Genomic DNA, 22,711 nt, shown 5'->3' with positions numbered 1-22,711 from the left:
TGCTTCTTTTCTACAAGTTTCTCCATGCCTTTGTGACCATGTCAAGCCCTAGACTTCTGTCCTCGCTCTACTCTGAGCACTTAGGTACCTGGTTGACTGTAGCTTTGTTCACCACCAGAAAGGCTAATGGGCAGTCTGTGGACCAAGTTCTGAGAAACACTGCTTGAAACGATGTGAAGCCATCAATAGAAGACACTTCTGCGTTTATCTTTTCACAGCTTCTGTTCCAGGTCCTGGAACATGACAGTCATGTAATATACATGTGATAAGCTGAACTCAAGTCAAGAATCTTTTTCAAGGCTAAGGTTTTTAAGTAGAAAAGTAACATGATTTAGGTTTAGAAACTGAATAGGAGTAGCTTAGAAGCTGGAGAAAGAGGAATAGAGTTCAGAGTCAAGGGGACCAATTGTGTCTCCTCTAATTAAAATTTAAAAACAGATTACAATAATAGTAGCCAAGATTGATATAACACTTATGATGTGCCAGGCCCAATTATAAAAATTTTCCTTATATTGACTCATTTAATCCTCACTACAACCTAAAAGGTAGGAACTATCATTATCCTCAAGATGAGCAAATGAAGATCTAGAGTGGGTAAGCCACTTATCCAGGGTCACATGGCTGTTAAGTGGCAGAGGTGTGATTCCAACTGGTCATCTAGCTTCCAAACCCAGAGTACAAACCACTTCCACGTACATTATCCCAATTAGTCCTCATCTCCCACCCGCTCAGCCCCACAGTGAGCCGGTGTGCTGGCTCCTCCCACTGGCCCACCTAATTTCTCCTAGGTCTGGCTTACATTTCCCTACTTACCATTACCAAAACTTGTCTTATTCCCAAGGGCTCTGGGTCAATTTATTGACTCTAATAGCTTAATGCATTGTTCATGCCAGGATGACTCATTCACTCTTTCTGCAAATGTGTATTGAGCAGCCACTACATGCCAGGCACTGTGCTAGGTGCAGAGGATAAACAGCGAACAGTCCACCAAAGAAACAACCACACCAAAAAAATCCGATAGTTATAGATCCTGATTAGTGCCAACAAGAAAATAAAGGGGATTGCATCTCCAGGATAATGACCCAAAGGAATGCTTCTTTGGTACTGAGAATTTCAAGTGCTGTGGCAAATCACATAGGGAAGATATTTTGGGACACTGGTGGTCTTTCTGTTGGGCCTCTAAGTATACCACCTTCTTTGTAAAAAATAAAACTGATCTCATCATTTTCCAGCCTAGAATCCTTTAGTGGTTTCTTTGAGCTTTCAAGATAAAGCCCAAACCCCTTAGCATGACTCACGTGGCCGTCCAATGTTGGCCTTCCTACCCACCTTCCAGACTCAATATTATATCAATCTCTTCTCCCACCCCGTTCACACTCAGCTCTGGCTATACTCAAGACTAATCATCACATGTTGCCCTATCCACCCAGGCTGCCTATCCCTCTTCCCCATATGTCACCCGAGTAACTCCTATTTATCTTCCAACATTTAGAATAGAGTTACCATTCAAGAAGCCTTCCCTACCCTAGGCTGGGCTTCGTAATGGTGATCCCTTAGTGTTTATTAGCTGAATTATGTCCCCGTCAGATTCGTATGTTAAAGTCTTAACCCTGAGAACCTCAGATTGGGACGGTAACTGGGGATAAGGGTCTTCAAAGAGGCAACTAAGTTAAAATGAGGTCATTCCAGTGGGCCCTGTCCAATATGACTGGTGTTCTTGTAAGAGATTAGAATACAGACACACATAAAGGAAAGACTATGTGAAAACACAGCGAGGAGGGGGCCATTTGCATGCCAAGGAGTGAGGTCTCAGAAGAAACCAACCCTGTGGTCATCTTGATTGTGGACTTCCAGGCTCCAGAATTGTGAGAAAATTAATTTCTGTTGTTTAAGAAACCCAGTCTGTGGCACTTCTTGGTAGCTCTGACAAACTCATATACTGTGTAAGCCTTAGTGATACACCTGATTCATGCACCTAAGTCAAGAAACTTCGTCTTTTTAAATCTTTACCCCCCTAGTGTTGAGCTCATGGCTGGGCATGCAGTAAACGCTCAACAAGAGTTGCCGAATGAATGAACGTCTTATTCTACTTGTGTGGAGGGCATCTTCAATGCCATGTTACTTCTGAAGACTGGAAAGCTGGCTGGAATACTGTGACCATCTGAGCAAGGCTGGCTCCCTCTGAGAGAGAATAAAGGAAAACAGCACTGCAGCAGTCAGGACTTGGAAAAACAGAAGGTTACAGACGCACCCCCTGCAGCACAGGTCTGCGGTATTTCCCAGATCTTTCAGACACGTTTAATTGTGCACATGGAAAAGGATGGCACCATTATTTAATCCAAAACACAATAATAACAATAGATTGCTCATGTAGGCACATAAGTCCCCCGCAGAGAATTTAATGTGCGCGTTGCCTTTACCCACGTGCACAGCCAAGGCAGGCAGGGAGAATGGAGGCCAGCCCCTTCTGGGAAGAGAGAACATGGATGCCTGCCGCTGTTATAACAGCAAAAGGGTGGAAAACAAAAGAAAGCCCAAGGGTATAGCTGCGACTCCACTCAAGACTAATGCATATCTTCATTTTCGTCCTCGGCAATAATCCAAAGAAATATCTGATGCTGCTGAAAGACTGCTGTCATCCCTGCTAGATGCTCATCAGTTATTATTAAGTATTGCACGGTTCAGGTCAAGATATAATATGTCTGAGAGAAACCGTGGCACCTCCTTTTAATCTTGCGTAGAAAACAATTAAAGTATATAAAGCACATTATTAAAATATGTAAAATTTATAATTTAATTATAAGATTGCATAGCTTTATGATCTAATAGTTCTGCTGTATTTTGCATATTAGTGAACAATTGCTTTCTTAAAGCACACAGTAGAATCATTTACTTGATGCTGGAGAATAAGTTAATTATGGATTCCCTGTATATGACTAATGGATTTAATAATCACTTTACTGTAGAATTAACTTATACTTCCCTGTGCTTATAGCACTAATGATGATATCCATAAAAGTTATATTCTTTAAAAAATGTAAGATTGGCACAAAAAGAGAAACCCATGTACAACTTGGTTTTAGAACCAGCAGTTCTAAATAGATAGTTCAGAACCACCAAGGCCCTCTCCTTGCTCCATAATAAATCATACACATCCTCTCCACTCCCCACCCCCGCCACCAACCCTGCCTCCATTGGCTTTATTAAGGGAATTTATTTTATTTAAGGGAAGACGAAATGCTTGCCAGATACATTTAGTGCAGCTCCTGATTTTTTTTAACCTTGGTTGTGGGTTACAATAAGGATTATTCACTTACATCCATTTCATAGAGCTCTGGAAAGCTCCATATATGCTAAGATCACATTGGGATGCCCAAGTCTCTTTTTTCATCCTCAGTTTCAGTTTCTTGAAGCCACGCTTCTTCAGCCAGAACGAACAACGTTGGCGGAAGTAGTATCAGGAGTGTATTTTGTTTAAGAAGGAGAATCCTTAGCACTGCTTTTCTCAACTTTTATCCTTCCTGACCACTGTAACAGAGGAAGATCAGAACTAACACCATGTTGAAACTGCCTCCCAAGTTCTTTAGCCAATGTGTTCTATTACTTTAGCTCTGTACGGCAAGGGTTAAACATTAGGGAAATGTTGCTTGTGCCCAAATAGGTCACAGAGTTCCCTGAAGAAAGTTCCCATGCCCCAGTCCTGGGTTAGTTGTAGATAAGTTTGCTTTCAGCCTTGAAACCTTGCAAATAAGCAGAGATAAGAATGGTAAAGTAAAAATAACTGCCAACGACTTAAAGTTTTGCAGCAGCCTTGTGATGCAGCCTATGTGAGCAAGCTGAAGAACAAAGAAATGTTATGCTTTCCTAGGACAGGTGGCTCCAAAAAGCCTGCAATCCACCTTTACCCATATCTTGAATCCTCCTCCTTCCCCTTTTCCCTTAGCATTAAAGAAGCCTGAATTCCACTCCGAGTTAAGATGATTCTTCAGGACACTAGTCTGCCATCTTTTCAGTTTGCTGGCTTTCTGAATAAAGTTGCTATTCCTTGCCCCATACCTTGCCTCTCAACTTACTGGCTTGTTGAGTGGTTCGCAGTACGAGCTTGGACTCAGCAACACTGCCGTCACCATTATCACTATGATCCTCACCAACACTACCATCATCACCATCATATCACCACCACCACCATTATCATCAACATCATCACCATCACCACTAACATCACTGAATCTCTGTGCCCCTCCCTCACGTCTCCACCAATCTCTTCCAGTATCATGTTCTGCTGAGAGTTCAAAATCATAAATGATGATGACAGGTTGCCAGGAAATGTGACCTATCCCCTAGCAGGGATTCAGGAGACCTAAGGGTACCATTTCCTGCTCCACTGCTGGGTTCTTCACAAGGTGCTTGATATCCGTTCCCTCCCTCCTCCTTAGCACACTGAAGGAGTAAACTAAATTTCTTTATGAAATACTGAATTTCCTTGACAAGCAAGGAATCCCAAAGTTCTGCTTTTGTTTTATTCATAACATATTAGAGGGAAATTTTTAAGCTAAATTTCCAAGATTTCATTTAAGTCCTCTTCAGCTCATTAAAACATAGCTGGTAAGTGGTAGGCTGAATTAAATGTCCCGATCCTTTTTAATACCTAAACTTTTTGTCTCTTTGTTCAATAAACTTTATTTACAATACAACTTACCTCCACATCTCCACTCTCTAGTGACAATCCAGTCATTTTTGTGACAATTGGAATAATTTGTTCATACTGATTAGTCATAAAAAATACTCAAGATACTCTCTGAAATTCATTTTTCTCATAAAAAATATGTAATCCCATAAACTCCTTGCCCAAATTTATGCCCTTTTCTCTTCATCCACAACCTTTGGCTTTTGGTCTAAAGCAATGCTTCTGAGACTGAAATGTGCACACATATCACCTGGGGGTCACGTTAAACTGCTCACCTTGCCTCAGGAAGACCAGGTGGGGCCCAGATTCTACATTTCCAACAAAATCCCAGGTGAGGCAGGTGATTTCCCAGTCCTGAGTCACACGCTGAGTAACAAAAACCTAAACTTTTTTGTGGATCAGCCTCGAAATAACCCCTCTTTAATTTATACCCAGAAAATTCATAATATAAAATTTTTCATGCAAGAAGTGAATGTTTAAATTGAGCAATTTCCACTACACAGAAATAATTTTATTATTCTTTTCATCTTGAAGTACCCAAATCCACCACTTTGCATCTCTATTTCCACTTCTTCTCCATTTTGGCCTCGTGTTCCCTTCTCTTTTCAACCTGCTGCACAAACTAAAATACATTGAGTGTTACATGAGTATAACTGGTTTTCTGATTTTTAGGTATCTTTTACCTTTCACATGTGAAATAATGTCTAAAATTTCTTGGATTTATATAATACTTTATGCTTTACAAAAGGCTTGCATGCACTTATTTCATAAAAATAAGTCCATGTCTGGAGAGAGAATGCTAAAATAAAAAAAAGTAGGTGGAATTTGGAGTGAGATTCACTGGGGTACGAATTCTGGCTCTGCTAAATATTCAATCTTGGGCAAATTATTTAACCTCGTTGCTTAAATTTTCTCATTTTTGGAAGTGGCGGGGGGTTGGGGAGTATAAATAACCACATCATGAGCTAGTTATTTGGGTTAAGTTTGGGGTTGTGAGGTTTCAAAGGAAGCTGACTAGCCAAGACTTAGAAAACAAAGGACACCTCATGTGTGCCCCACCACACCCTCTAGTCCTACTTCATTGTTTATGAATCTCTCGAGCCCCAGTCCTGTGATAGCAGTCCTTCTCTAGGATGGCAACTAGCATCAGACACTGTCTCTTCCTTTCCTCTTTATTTCCCAAAACTTTCTAATTCTTCTATAAAACCTGCTTTTGTAAAGCAAATAGCTGGTATTTGACACCGAGATTTCAAGTGATCAAACAAGACATGATGACAAATCTAAGAAAAATGACACCGGCCCTTTGAAGAAAACCAAAATCAATTCCCTTCCCACCCCCTTCCTCGAGATTCCCCCTTTTCCAGTTGTTATCTTACCTCATCTATCAAACTTAGACAGAAATCCATATGTCTAGTTTAAATCACTGTTTCTCAGGCAACAGCCAGGCCACTTAGCAAGAGTCTAAAGCAAGCCAATACAATATTCTGCCCACAGTGATATTTAGCCAAAGGTTATGGTGCCAGAGTAGGTTAATTATTCTAAGAAGACTTACTTTTACTGTAATTATTGATTGCAATGAACTAATGAAAAAAAACCTGCTACTTATTAAGTGTCTCTGTATCTACTAGAAGCATTTACATATGTATCTTTTTTCATTTTCATCACAGCTCTGCAAAATATATTCCAATTTTGAGGACATTTTAAGATCAAGTTGGTGAAACTACTTGCCAAGGGTCATGAGCTGGTGATAGGCAGAGTCAAGGTTTGAACCAAGACATAAGTAATTATCTAACTGTGTGCTGTTACTATTACTGTTAATTTAAAATTTATGTTTAGCCAAGTAACATATGCATATAACATTAAAGAGTTCCATAGGACTTTGAACAAATAGCAATGGTTCCTTGCTCTACCCCTTTCCACCTCTAATTCTCATCCCCAGAGTAAAACTCTTTCAACTGCTTTTTCTGCTATTTATCTTCATATTTCCTTTAAAATATACTTAATTGCTATTTCTTGACTTTTTCTTAAGATTTTGAATTATAATTGACTTATTACTATGACAGATGAGGATTAACTCTCAACCACCATGCCCTCCCCATAACTCCCCTCTTCCTTCCTTTTAATATAAAAATGTAAGAATTTTTGGCTGACAGTCAATATTTACATTGATTTGGACATAGAAGTATTATTCACAGATGAACAACAGTAGTAGTACACCTTGATAATTTTTCTTTTCTTGCATAGTAGTTTTCGCAGGAATTAATAATTGCATTATCATTCCATTTCTTTACTATTTTATATTTCCATTACTAATTCACCTGCAGCTCTCTACCAGAATCATAAAACTCTCAGTGTGGTCAAATGCACCAAGCAATTTATCACGTGCATCACATTTTTCTGTGTGTGCATGCTTTGTTTTGTTTTTCCCCAACATTCATTCTGGAGCCCTGAAGTGCCCCAAACTACACTGATCACTCTTGAAGTTGACCTCATTTATCGTGCTGGGATCTTAGCAGGCTCTTTCAACATAGAGATGCATGGGATTCAGTTCTGGAAAGTTGTCCTGTATGGTTTGTTTGATAATTTCCTTCCCTATGATAATTTCTCTCTTCTCTAGTTCTTTAACTCCTATTAGTTAGATGTGGTAACTCCAAAAAAGATTTTCTAGCTCATCTATTTTGGCCTATCTTCTTGCCTTTTTATTTTTCGTCTTGGATGATTTCCTCAACTTTTACTTCAAAGTAATGGGTTTTGCATTTGCATCAATATGGATAGCCCTCGAGAAGTAAGCCAGAAGGAGAAAGAAAAATAGCACTGATATCACTCATATGTGGAATCTTATTAAAAAAAAAAAGACAAATGAACCTAATATATAAAACAGAAACAGACTCACAGACATAGAATACAGACTTGTGGTTGCCAGAGGGGAGGTGGGTGGGAAGGAATAAACTGGGAGTTCGAGATTTGCAGATACTGACTCATACATAAATAATAGATAAACAAGTTTATACTGTATAACACAGGGAAATATATTCAATATCTTGTAGTAGTCACAGTGAAAAAGAATATGAAAATGAATATGTGTATATTCATGTATGACTGAAGAATCGTGCTGTACAACAGAAATGACACAAAATTATAAACTGACTATACCTCAGTAAAAACAAAAACAAAAACAAAAATGAAAACAAAAACTAATGGGTTTTTTATTTTGGGTATTTTATTTTTCATTTCTAGGGTCTATTTCTTCTTCTCTGAATGTCTCTTTATTACAGCATCTTATGCTTATTCCAAGGATGCAAAATTTTCTTTTCTCTCTCTAAAGATGAAACATTTTTTAAAAGTTTTCTTCTGCTCCCTAAATTGTCTACTTCCTGTAAGCAGTATTTTTCTTATTTGCTTATTTGACTCTCGTCTTTCATATTAGAGGCTTTCCTGTTGCCTGTATCGCTCTGAAGCACTCTTAAATATGATATAGGAAGTTCTGTGTGTGGGCAGAACATCCAACTGGTAAGCTTTTTAAGAGAGTGATAAAAGGGTGATGAGCTGGCGGGCCAGCTTTTTCACTGGTCAGTACCCAAAGTCACCACCCAAGGGTTGTGTCTCTAGTAGGTCAGTTTCCCCCTAGAAGGATCCTCCCGTTTCTTCCTTGGAAGGTATAAACTTGGATGCTAGCATCCTGGGAGCCCAGAGGGAAAACGGGCATGAGGTGCTACTGTACAGTAACCTGACTTTCATTAAATCTCCTGGCCACAGCTGAGCAAACCTTCCAAGAAATTAACCTTTGGGTTATGTTTTGTTTTGTTTTGTTTTGTTTTGTTTTGTTTTGTTTTGAATCAGATACCCTGGAAGGGATCTCACTGTTCTTTAGACTAACTTTCAAAACATCCTGTTTTCAGCCCCACACTACAACTTGGTCTCCAGAGGTTCCGACTGGTGTCAAGTCTTGACATTCTGGATTTCTGCAGTGCAACGTGTCTGGTTCCTTGTCACCTTCTCCCACTACAGATAGCTAAAGTTCTATTCTCTCTGATGTGCCAAACCAGCTACCACCTGTACATTTGCTTCCCAGCTTCCAACACTGCATTGATTTTCTCATTAGCTATGAAGTCTTCTCCTGTTCTCTGGGTCCTTGTCAGTGTGTGCTTTTCAAATTCCTTCACTGTCATTTTAGTGCGATTTGAGGAGGGAACATGTGAGAACTCATTTACCATGTTTAACTACAAGTACCAAGCTTTATTCTTATTTAGCAGCTATTTTAGAATCATGGTGTGTTAAATAATGCCCTAAAGCCTCACTTGACCCTCAAAAAAACAGAGGCCAGTGAGGTTGGAGCATAGATATTCTCTAGTATTTCACAAAATAGTAGCACAGATGAATTGAACATGTTAGTCTCCCTCTTATGATTAGAACAGAAGGAAGAAAAAAGGGAGGAAGGCAGGGAGGGAGCGAAAAAGGGAGGGAGAGAGAAAATAAGGAAGGAAAGTTGGAAGGAGGGAAAAAAGAACAGAAAGTCCCTAATATAAAAAAAAATCACACATGATAATAATCTTTATACTTAACATAATTTTTCTTAAAATTTCTTGGGCTTAATATTAAGTGGTGAAACAATTCTATTCTCATACAATAACCGTCTCAGGATTTGGCTTCTGGAACCAACAGGAAGCAAAAACAACACTTCTACTGCCAAGAGCATAGTTTGTTTTAAACCCAAAAGCTGTCCTTATGAAAACTGCATCCCAGAAGAGCATTTGTGGATATTCAAATATCCTATTTATCTTCTCTAGACTTGGAATCTGATGTCAATATTGGCTTGAAATCATCTAAGGCAGATATGTGATTTTTTTTTCTTTGAAGAGGAAAAAGAAAAAGAAGAAATGGGGACTTTTTCCCCCTCTTGGCTTAAAACTAAACATTCAAGCTTCATGTTCACTGCTTTGAATGAAGTCTCTGATAAGCATAGTGGTCTTTGCAGCCCTGCTACGTGTTTTGCAAAGTCTCCCCACTTTGCATCATGAGAACTGGCTGAGATTATTCAGGGGAGGTGGTGACTGAGGAAAATGCAATTTAGAACTCTGCTCCCAGCCTGCAAACTGCTTGTCAGGGACTATGTTGGATCAATGTGGCTGCTGCTTAGAATATGGGAATATGGAAGGTCAGCTCTGTGACTCAGACAGAAACAGTCATCTCTATGGTTAGTGTAAGCACCACCTGGCATGTGTCTTGGATGAAGAGGTGCTGATAGATGGAGGAATCTCCAAGCCATGATGCATCTGTGTGACCCAGGAAAGCTTCGGTGGGCTGAAAGGGAAAACCTATGAGAATGTCTGCCAGTTCAAGGAGCTAAACTCTCAGCAGAGCACCAACATTTGCACGAAACAAAGGACCCTGTGAATCAGGTAATATAGAATCCCCATATCATTCAGTGGAATTTTTAAAGAATTAAGGATATAAGTCTCTGCATATGTTTTTCCATTTCTAACACTGACTACATGTATTGAAATGATATAAAAGCCTGATATCTATTAGTGGTCATAATCTGACTTAATTCCTGGGTAAACAGATTTAAAAAACTCAAGTGTGTGGAGTTAGTTGTCTCAGGGCTTGCTTCAGTGGTACTTCATAGACAAAATTATACAAGAATAAAAAATTCAGCTATAATAGAGTTCGACTATGTGACTTCAGCAAGTAATACCAAATGGTTCTGTTTATATATTTCACAACAATCATAACAGAATTTTCTTTATCTCTTCTACAGTTATCATGCAAAATCAACTAAATTTTAACTTAGTGATATCAAATGGAATTTAAAATAAGAAGCAAAAAGGTAAATGCCTTAATAAATATGAATTATATCTGTACTGGGTTCAACACTTTTTTTTTAAAGTATGGACGTGGCACATCATCAATTGGATGAAATTTCATTTTGATGTGACAGTCAAAGCATATCATTTAAAAGAACCACACATGTAAATAGCCTGTAAATCTACATTACTTGATAAGTAAGGAGAAAAGATTTCCTATGTCAATGGGAAATCATTTGCATTTATTTCAGTGCTCTTAAGAGCTATAACAAGACAAAATAAAGTTCTTGGAAGACTGCATTTTCCTTGATAGGATAAAGAAACCAATGTAAACATAAAACTACTGCTATCATTCAGAAAGATGAAGAAAAATAAAGCAATTACAATAGCAACTTTCCCAGAGATAGTTTTGCAGCCCCGTATTAATATATTTCATTCTCCAAAAATGAGTCATTCCAATTTCTTACAGATTTTCAAATGTCCTAATGCGTCCTCTCCAGAGCTCTAAATTGCTCACCAAACTTTTCAAAATACAGTTCTGAAGATAGTTGTTAATGAAATAGGGCAAATCCAACAGTTACCTCAGTACCCGCCTAGAACCCACTGTGCGTTACCACATGCTGTCACTATAAACACTTGCATTTCAGAATATGATCATTCCACTGAGTTTCAGAAGTCCACATGTACAGGTTTCCTTACTATATTTGTTTCTGACAAGCAAAAACTTGAGATCTCCAAGAAGGAGATTCCCGGGATGAAAGAAGGCTTAACCAGCAATGTCCTCACTACAATAATGTCAACCCCTTCTAACTCAGTATTAGAATTGCAGACACAGATGCAGTTTGCAGAGCGCCGTAGTACTGGATGTGCTGAAACTCAAAACTCTTGAGAATTACAGAGCTTAGCAAAGAGATTATTTTTGCCTCAGACCCACGTATTCAAAATAACATCTCCAATCAGCCCTAACCTATTACTGTGAATGTATTCTGTTGTAAATGAGAAACAATGGTTGTTTTCTCCAGGGTACTTACTAGAACTACAGGAACACTTGAAGTACAATGATTCTGATAGCATTATCATATTTATTATTAATGGGTATTCATAAGACTAAGTTTTCCAGAGCCTACTTTGAAAAAACCTTTTAAAATTAGGGTAGCTCCCCAGGTATCATTTTTAAGGTCATCAAAGCTAGTTTTCAGGAATCTTCTACATCATTTCTAATAATTGATTCACAACTTTTTAGTGTAATTTGTGAGTTCCTAAGGCTGAGTCTAAAAGGACTAGCAATGTCAATGATTTGGGTATACAAATCTTACTGTTCTTGATTTGGTTATTCCTTCTACATTCCAATTCTGCATGAATTAGAATTCTATATTCTATTCTACATGAATAATAGCACCATTCGAAGTTAAAGTATAAGAAAATTAATTCAGCAAGTAGGATTCTTTCAGAATCTTGTGACAAGCCTTTAAAAATTGACCACATTTACAAAAACATAGTTAACCATTACTCTGTTAATTTATGTTAATACCTTCCTGTAATGGTGTGAATCCACATGCTTTGCCAAATGACCATTTTGCCAACATAATGATGATTTTCCTACATTCATAAGAAACAATTTGCAGTTATTTTTACATACTGATATATATATATATATACTTATCAGCAAAAACAAGCTAGAACCGCTTAAAATACTTTCAAAGCAGCATTTACTTAACTCTGATTCAGTGTTCTTGAGCTAAATAATACAAACCTAATGTGGTTTAACAGTCCATTGGGTGTGATTTTCTTTGGGGTTTTGGCAGATAATGTAATAGATTGAGTTTGAACTTTGAGCATGTTCGAGCTGTAGAAACTCTGTGAGACCTCTTGCAGACAAGACAGGTAGGTTTGTCATGAGTGATATTAGCACAGGTTACTGTGAGTAGATTAAGTCTGTAATACACAGGAAAATTAAAGGGCCAGCTTTGCTGATTAATATGTGGTATTAGCTGGAGCAGTGAAGTCATATCATAGTTTCCTTTAGCCAAGAATGGAATAATTGGTTTGTGGACAATTCAGCATTAAAACTAAAGAGGTTTGATTCATTTAAGTCCAAAAAAAGGTTACTATTGTTAGCAATCATAAAATATTCCCCAAAGAGAAAAAACAAAAAAGTAAAGTATTACCAAATATTGGAAGCTTTTAACACAAGCTAGGACAGAAAATTTGCTGGTTAGGAGAGCTAAGCTAAATCATCTATTCTTTATGAGTTTCTCAATATAAAATGTATTCCCTAATGTTGAAAAGCAACAATTTAACACCAGTTCACTTTTTGTTTTATTTCTTATCCCATTTATTTTTCATTGGATGTTCACAAACTAATACTTCCAAGGGTCACATAGAGTAGTTTTGCCCTTGAAAAGGGGGATTTATGTGATTTCTGGTTTTTTATTTGGTGCCCTTGGCACTGACATTCCTGCCTTCCCAGAACAAAAACGAAAAATTACTTTAATGTTAAATTGACTGATTCTGATTTCCCGAGATTACTGCTAATGAAAAAAACACTTAATATTAAGAAGTAGAAGCTATAGAATATAAAATTTATAAAAACTATCTGCATTTAGAACCGTACCAGCCATCAAATAACCATACAATGTCAGCTTGTATCAACTGCTATAAAGACTACAACAAATAGCTAAATAAGTGAGCAAGAAAATTCACATAGTTGGACTCAATTTTTGTACCCTGGGCTATAAATGTCAATTTCCAAAAGTTGAATCACTTATGCAACAATAATATTGCATTATTTTTCAGAAAGAATTTTTAGTAAACATAGTTAAATATTACTTGAATATGTGCATATGCATATATTTTAAGTTTTATTCTTTAAATGGATAAAAATGTCCTCTGAGGCAACTCTAGAAGTTTAGGATATTTTTAATGTGATTAAAAAAAATAACATCAAAATAGAATTTACCATATTCTTAGTTGTTGTATTTCATTTCTGAATAAAGAGTCTGTTTGAGATTTAGCTCCATTATTGAAATAAAATTATGAAGCTAGTTATGATGTAATGGGAAAAAAAACTTACTTACAGACAAATCTTATTCAATTATGGGCCCTGCCACTTAACTATGTGACTGACCTTGAGAAAGGTGTTTCCGATCTTTGAAGTTACCTGTAAACTAAGAAAATATCTACCTTGCCAACTGGTAGTGTTAAATACGAATTGTACAAAGCTTGGTACAGAAGTGCTCAAAAATACATTTTTCTTCTCCCATCCACACAGTGAAAATGACACCCTGGAGTAATGACTATTTCTATCCCTTATATTATAAAAACAGTTTTTGTGTTTTTTGATATGGTCCCTTTTTGTTAACTGTTTTAATGGAGATATATTTCCCATACTGTACAATCCACTCATCTAAAGTGTACAATGTAATCACTTTTAGTATATTCACAGAGCTGTGCATCCATCACCATAGTCAATTTCATTCACCACAATTTTATATTTTCACTACCCCCAAAAAGAAACCCTACTCCTCTCTTTGTCATCACCCTCCAATCATCCCATCTGTCCAGACCTAGACAATCACTAATCTTTTTGTCTCAATGGGCTTTCTTATTCTAGACATTTCAGATAAATGGAATCATGCGATATGTGATCCTTTGGCACTGACTTCTTTCCCTAACATAATGTTCTTAAGGTTCATCCACGGTGTAGCATGTGTCAGTACTTCACTCTTCTTTATTGCTATTATTCCACTGTATGTAAATACTACATTAAAAAAAATCATTCTTCAGTTGATGGACGTCTGGGTTGTTTTCACTTTTTGGTTATTAGGAATAATGCTACTATAAACACTAGTGTACACATTTTTGTGTGGACGTGCTTTCATTTCCCTTGGGTATATACCTACAGGTAGAAATACTGCATCATATGGTTAACTCCTTGTTTAACTACTTAAGGAACTTCTAGACTGTTCTCCAAAGCACCTGCAACATTTTACATTCCCAACAGAGGGTCATCAGGGTTCCAGTTTCTCCACATGCTCACCAACAATTATTACCTTTTTTCTATTACGGCCATCCTAGTGTATGTGAAATGATCTCTCATAGTTTTGACTTACTTTTCCCAATGGCTTATGATGCTGTGCATCTTTTCACATGCTCACTGGTCATTTGTATTTCTTCTTTGAAGGAATTCCTATTCAGGTCCTTTACCCATTTTTAATTGGGTTGTCCTCTATTACTGAGTTGTAATTGTCTTTATATATTCTAGATACAAGTCCCTTATCAGATATTTGGGCCATTTCCCCCCATTAGTTTCCTATTTTTCTCCTTCTCAGCATCCCCCACCCAACTTAGTACAGCACACTTCACAGTTTCATTATTACCAAGTCTTTTTGGAAATTTTAACCACCCTAAATAGTCCATGCTCATTTAAATAACAAGCATCTCTGAATAAGTTTATAATGCAAGATTTCTCTGTCATTGGAAGTCCCCTTTCCAGGCTGCATAAACACATGTATTTTTGGAGCAATTTTGGCTGAAAGTCTAACCGAGACTACATGAATTTAAAAAGGTCCCAATTATTTGTACCAATTGAATTTATACATGAACAAATTATTTCCAAAAACATTTCTTTACACATTAGGACCATTTTTTAACACACATTTCTCACTTACTTATTTTTTTTCTTGTAAGTCCTATTATTTCTTTGCCTCCTCAAGATACAGAGAACTTCACTTGAAATGATGTCATTTTTGGTTGTAAAGTTTCAGTCCATCCAACACCACATCTGGGGTGGAAGAAAGAGCCAGATAAAATTCCTTCCTGGTGATAATAGGCATATTTCAATGTAAGTATGTGAAGTATTTGCACAGTTCACACAGTCAATATATTAGTATATTTGTTGATAATGTTAATGAGTTCTTTCCTCCAGGTCACTTTTTAAAATTCAAGTTTGATATAATTAAAACATTTCCATTGAAATCATGTCAGCCAATACAATAATACCTCACATATTTAAGGTGTTAGAAGATTTACAAAACCATTTCATGTGTATGAAGGCATCAATATGACTTAGAGGTCTATACATGGTGGTAAAGAAAAAGGATGGTGGTGCAGTGTTTCTCAAAGTGTGATTCGAAGATTACAAGTTATAGACTCATCTTGACACCCTGATGAAAGGACCAACTGCAAGACCCAAATGCAGCCAAAAAAAATCAGGATACAGGGGGTGTGCCTCATTATTCTGTATTTTAAAACAATTGTTCCAGATGATCCCAATTTATTCTCAGGTTTGACACGCACTGGTGTGGTTAAATAAATAAATAGATAAATAGCATAATATGCTTCAGAGTGAAAAAGACTGTGAGTAAATTATTTTACCTCTTTGGTCCTGTTGCCATACCTTCTCAGGAGTATCTCAGGATAGTTTAATAATGAATATACGTCAATCACCCAGCACATTGCCTTGCTCAGAGTAGGCTCTCAAAAAATACAAGCATGCCTCGTTCCGTTGTGCTTTGCTTCTTTGCACTTCACACATAATGTGTTGTTTACAAATTGAAGGTTTGTGGCAAGCCTGTGTCCGACATCTTATCAGCACCATTTTTCCAACAGCATTTGCTCACTCTGTGTCTCTGGGTCATATTCTGGTATTCTCATAGTATTTCAAACATTTTCATTATTATTATATATGTTACAATAATCTGTGATCAGTGATCTTTGATGCCATTACTACAACTAACTGAAGGCCCAGATGATGGTTAGCCTTTTTTAGCAATAAAGTATTTTTAAATTAAGGTATGTACATTATTCCTTTAGACATACTGCTATTGCATATTAAATAAACTATGGTATAGTGTAAAGATAACTTTTCTATGCACTGGGAAACCAAAAAATTCATGTGACTTGCTTTACTGCGAAACTTGTTTTATTGCAATGGTCTAGAACCAAACCCGCAGATATCTTTGAGGTATGCCTGTAGTAGTTACTACAGATCTTCCTCAGCTTATGATGGGGTTACATACTGATAAACCCAACATAAGTTGAAAATATACTAAGTCGAAAATGCATTTAATACACCTGACCTCCTGAACATCATAGCTTAGCCTAGCCTATCTTAAACATGCTCAGAACATTTATAGTAGTCTACAGTTGGTCAAAAATCATTTAACACAAAGCCTATTTTATAATAATGTTGAATATCTCACGCAGTTTATTAAATATTGTACTGAAAGTAAAAAAAAAATAGTAGTATGGGTGCAGAATGGTTGTAAGTATATTTATTGGTTGTTTACTTTTGTGATCACATGGCTGATTAGGAGCTGCAGCTTGCTGATGCTACCCAGCACCACAAGAGTGTACCATACCCCATATCAATAGCCTAGGAAATAATCAAAATTCAAAATTCAAAGCAAGGTTTCTACTGAATGCGTTACCAGTTTCACACTATTGCAAAGCTGAAAAATCATTAAGTGGAACCATTGTAAGTCAGGGACTATGTTTGTATTAACAAATTTTTAAACCACATCTCTGGGGAATTCTTGGAATGTGGGTGGAAAGTACATTTAAGTGGAGGAAACAGTGTAAGAAAAGCACGGAATACAATAATTCTACACAAATCATTCACCATAGCATTATAGGGTGCTTAAGTGCAAGTAGTAATAGGTAAAACTGGAAAAGTAAGATTCTAAAACTAAACTCACAGTACAGAATTGAGGTTTTTCACAGTAAACCATAAAGTCATTGAACTGTTACTGATTTTTATTATAAGAATTTTCAGGCTTCCTCAAAAATAGAGAAAAACAGTATAATTAAGCTTTATAGACTCATCACCCAGATTCAATAATTACCAATATTTTGTCACACTGACTCATCCACCTCTTTTTCATTTTACTTTTTTCTTAGTATGTGAAGGACCTAGTTTTATATTTTATTCCAAATTAATTTTGCTCTAAAAACAATTAAACAGTATTGCTCTCAATGATATAGACTTAAACATTTTACGGAAATCTTTTAGAAGAAAGCACTTGAAAATGGGACATGCCTATTTCTGGGAAGTAGCTATGTGCATAAAATGGGCTATAAATGGTGACAGATTCTCTAAGGGAATCTCTCTATTTCCTTACAGATAACACATTTTATAATCTCAATTTCAATTTAAGACTGCATTATTTAACTATGATATGACCCTTTGTGAGTCAAGGAAATACTATCAGCACATGATACCAGAACTGGAAAAGGAGGTTGTCCTTCTCCAGCAGCTGTTGGCAAGACCTGTCAAGGTTAATTTACATGCCCAATTCTTTGCATATTTGATGGAGAAGAGCTTTATCCTGTTTCGCTCTTCTCAGTACACTGAAAGTGCTCTGGCTTCCTCTGAAAGTGGCCAGTGTGCTATGATAGCCACACTGTCCGATATCTTCCAGGTAGCACTTAAAGCCTAAGTTTCCATGTTCATTGACAGTTGTCTCTTTTGTAGTCAACTAGAGAGTCATCAGTGACCTCTCTGATTAAAAAAAAAAAGTCAAGAGTCACAGAGCTTTTAGGCTGGCAGGACTGTTAACATGCCATGTCTTCAACAAATCACTATTTCATAATTTTAAAAGAATCAATCATAGTCTTTTAGAGTTGGATGATAAGCAGAGTAGCTTTTAAAAAATGTAAATGGCAAAACAATACTATTTTCCAAACATTAAAAACTGAATAAAATTAAGTATCTGGGTCCTTAAAAAAAGCCTGCATTATTTTAAAACATTATATGCACACACATACACACACAAACACACACACACACATACACCACATCCATACTTAGCCTTATTCTAAAAAAGATTTGTGGCAAAACTGCCTGTCTGGTCAAGTTCAACTTTTCTAATTGGCCTTTCTCCAAACATATACACCTGCCATCAGCACTTCTTTAATAAGTACTTCTTTAATAAGATTAACAGTAATCTCTTTCGGTCTGATTTTTTGTTACATCACGTTTTTCTCTAATTATAAAAATGAATAATGTACATTTTAGGAAATCTTGAAAACACAGAAACATGATGAAGGAAAAATCACCTGTTAATTTCACCATTCATAAGATAGCACAGTTAACATTTGTTTGTATTCTGTTCCATTTATTTTTTTTCTATGCCTTTTTTCATTTGATTGAAATGATATATTGTTTCATTTTCCCCTTTACACTTAACCTTACAACATAGCATTTTCCACTTTTCTTTTCTTTCTTTCTTTTTTTTAACAAAACTCTCCATAAATATCTCTTAACGAACCATATAGGATTCTGTCATATGCTGTACCATAATTTATTTAAGCTGTCTGTTTCTTCCTATTGTAAATCATGCTGTAATAAATATCTCTGCATATAAAACTCTTCCAAAAAATTAGGCTATTTGTTAGAATCACTTTCTAGAAGGTGGGTGAAGATAAATATTTTCAAGGTTTCTGATATACATTCTGCAAAACTGCTTTTTCAGAAAGATTATACTGCTTAATTGATCTAATATCATTTCATATTAGGTCACATTTTATCAAGATCCTGCTTAGCAGTAACTTACAGGAAACATATTAACATAATGCTACTATCTTGCTTACATATCAATGCTTTAAACTATTATTATTATGTGGAAGAACTAATATATAAGTAATACATGGCAATATACAGAATGAGAAACATTAATTTTTATTTGTCAAAATAATGGCATTACTAATACACAGCAGTATGCCTTTATTATTGCCAGGGTGTTAAAAGTGAAAATCAGTTAAAGAAAAAGTGCGTATAGTTTTTAGTATCAATATAAAATAAAGATTATAAAATAACTGATATCCATGTCACCAGTGAAGAAAAAAATTTTGTGTGTGTTACTCTGGTTTTACACTGAGTATTTCAATAAATGAAGTTTAAAGTTTTGTTTTTGACAAAACAAAAATATAGATGAAATCGACCAACATGAAAGAAATAAACACAGGTAAATATTTTATGTGACTACTGTGTTTTGGAGGGGTTTTACATAAATTTGAATTTTTTTGGATGCATTCTCTTATTTCTCTCACCTGCCTGCCCTCTGCTGGATTCTCCAAGCCTATTGAGGTATTAAGCAATCTCACTAAGTGTATTTAATTGAATTACATTTGTCAAATAAGTTAAGGGAAATGTGTATTAATGTTTCCTATATTTTGTTTACATGTGCTGCAAAAATAAATGATCATAGGTTTCACATTTTAAGTACTCAGAAAGTGAGAATTTTAGTTGGAGATTTTGAAGTTTCAGTCCCACTGTTTATGAAAACACGAACTAGAAATACTGTTAATGTCGGTAATGTCACAGACTTTCAGAAATTTCCAGGACTGAGAAGCCAGGTTGGGTAGGAGGGACAATGAGGAAATATCCAGCTTGATTGTACATTTACAAAGTAAAAAAGTATGGAATAATTTACTCTGTTTGATTAAAATTAAAATGTCATTCCATTAAATATATTGGTTTAATGATATTGAAAGAATGATATGAATTTACTTGATAATAAAAATCAGTATTTATGTAGCACTTATTTGCCAGATACTAAGTACTTTATATAATATTACCTCATGTAGTCATCACTGCAACCTATGAGATAGATACTACTAGTCTCCACTTTATAGTTGAGGAAATGAAGGCACTGAGAGATTAAGTAACTGCACAAAGTTTAACAGCTAGTAAGTGAGAAAGCTGGCATCCTAATCCAGGTTATCTGGCTACATGTCTGTTTTCCTAAACACTGCTTGCTTGTCTCATCTCAATATCACTTCTTGTGAAATTTCTAAATAATAGACTTACTGTTATCCTGACCTTAGAAATAACAACTCCAAACTCTGAGTTGCTAGATGAATTTCCTAAAGCATCAGAATTACAAATGTTAATTGAATCCCCTGAAAAGATACAAAGATAAAGATCTATTTGTCTTTTTTAGAAGGCTAGTTGCTATAAAGGAAGATAATTGTGTAATTCCTAAGGGCGCTAAATGTCCCTCCTTTAATTGAGTTTTGTGGTAGAGATGAATTATTTGACATCCTGGAGCATCTTCTGTGCTGATTTTAATAGCTGTAATGACACAATTCTATCTTAAATTTTGTTAATTGACAAAAAATATATGGAATTGTGCACGTATTTTGTTGACAGAAAATCATGGAAGAGAGTGTTAATTAAAAACAGAAATCTTACATAGTCACTCAAATTTAAAGGGAAAAAATAATTGGTTTCTCACTTCCAGAATTACCTGGTGAATCCACAGAATAGTCAGCTGCTGTTCTTGTCACACACAACCTTTCATTTGTGCCAAGGAAATTCTGGAGTGGGAAAAGAAAAAGCTAAATAATCAAATCTGGAGTAATTGTTCCTCTCGTGATGACCTAAAAATTGAGGTAATAGAGATGCTATTTTAAAACAATAGCTTTATAGTGTGGTTGGGATCTAGAAGTTAGGCAAAGGCAATAGGCGGTTAAAATAATGGGGTATTTACTGTGCGGCAGAGGTAATAGGGAGGTCAGTAATCAACACTGGTGCTTAGGATGTGAGAGTCAGAAATGTTGGGATGTGGGAATCACAAATGAGATTGGATATCAAATGTCTTGGGACATAGAAATAAAAGTTAAGATATAGAAATCGAAACCTTTAGGATTTAGGAGTACAAAATGGCAGGATGAGGGATGGAAGATTTTAAAGTTGAGGAGTTGAGCTGTAGAGATGAGGATTCATGGACTCCGGGCAACCTATGAAAATCAAGTGTGAAGAATGGAAGATGCAAAGAGTCTTGTCATAACGAATTAGCTTATGCGAGATTAGACCTCCCACTGAAAACAATGATAAAAGCAGAACAAATATCTCTATTTAACAACTATATTACATATATAACAACTATAAAGAAATATATATTTAACAATAATTCACCATGTATCAACAACTATATACACATATATATTTATATGTATAAATTTATATACATATATATATATAAAATAACTGCTTCAAGTTACTGGAGAACAACCAATAAAGGCAGGACTTGATCAGCTTCAATCCTTGAGAGCATGAGAGCACCTAGGGCAAGATCCACATTCACCTCAGCTTCTCCTCAGCCCTCTCTGCCCACCACACCCCCACCCCCCAGACTAGGAGCAGACATGGGAGTTTGGGAACAAAAGCAGCTGGGATTTGAGGGACAAAATTCTAAACAGTAGCAAACTGCAGAGATGTGAGCCCCAAAATCTGTGTACAGATTTCCCTCAAATCATCAGTCAGTTTTTAAGATGTACAGGTACAAAGAGTGACTTTAAGAAACTCAGGAGAACAGTGAAATATCAGAAAAGGAAAGTAAAGAAGCAATCCTTTTTAAAATTGCATCCAAAAAAAAAAGTACTTAAGAATAAATCTGACCAAGGAGGTGAAAGACATACATGGAGAACTACAAAACATTGATTAAGGAAATTCAAGGTGATTTAAAGAAATAGAAAGATATTCCATGCTCTTGGATTGGAAGAATTAATATTGTAAAAGTGGTCATACTACCCAAAGCAATCTACAGATTTAATGAGATCCCTATCAAATTACTCAGGACATTTTCAGAACTAGAACAAATAATCCTAAAATTTATATGAAATCACAAAAGACCCAGAATTGCCAAAGCAATACTGAAAAAAAATAATGAAGCTGGAGGAATAGCCCTCCCAGACTTCAGACAATACTACAGAGCTACAATAATCAAAACAGCATAGTTTTGGCACAAAAACAGACATATGGATCAATGGAACAGAATAGAGAGCCCAGAAATAAACCTACAGATTTATAGCCAATTAATTTTTGACAAAGGAAATAAGAATATAAAATGGAGAAATGACAGTCTCTTCAGCAAGTGGTGTTGGGAAAACTGGACAGCCACATGTAAATCAGTGAAGTTAGAACACTCCCTCACACTATACACAAAAATAGACTCAAAATGGCTTAAAGACTTAAACATAAGACAAGATACTATAAACCTCCTATAAGAAAACATAGGCAAGACATTTTCTGACATAAATCTTAGCAATGTTCTCCTAGGCAGTCTACCCAAGCAATAGAAATAAAAGCCAAAATAAACAAATGAGACCTAATTAAACTTATCAGCTTTTGCACAGCAAAGGAAACCATAAGCAAAACAAAACAACAACCTACAGAATGACAGAAAATATTTTCAGATGATGTGACTGACAAAGG

The 22,711-nt window shown here is 36.1% G+C and overlaps 1 long non-coding RNA gene across 4 annotated transcripts in view; it reads right to left on the bottom strand.

The window, feature by feature from the left end:
- LOC140688421 (uncharacterized) overlaps positions 1-22,711 on the bottom strand; it is a 47,721-nt gene that overhangs the window by 22,178 nt on the left and 2,832 nt on the right. For 2 of the 4 annotated variants that reach the window (XR_012063102.1, XR_012063103.1), the window contains exons 2-4: positions 20,742-20,811; positions 15,162-15,274; positions 89-233 (exon numbers count right to left, since the gene is read on the bottom strand). This is a non-coding gene — a long non-coding RNA (uncharacterized lncRNA). Of the gene's footprint in view, positions 1-88; positions 234-3,238; positions 3,529-15,161; positions 15,275-20,741; positions 20,812-22,711 lie in introns of those variants that run through there. The other 2 variants (XR_012063105.1, XR_012063104.1) reach the window with 2 other exon arrangements.

The sequence above is a fragment of the Vicugna pacos genome, chromosome 22 (assembly GCF_048564905.1).
Source record: "Vicugna pacos chromosome 22, VicPac4, whole genome shotgun sequence".
NCBI classification, from domain to species: domain Eukaryota; kingdom Metazoa; phylum Chordata; class Mammalia; order Artiodactyla; family Camelidae; genus Vicugna; species Vicugna pacos.
The sequence above is the reverse complement of the archived record's forward strand: the minus strand, read 5'-3'. Positions and strand labels throughout refer to the sequence as shown.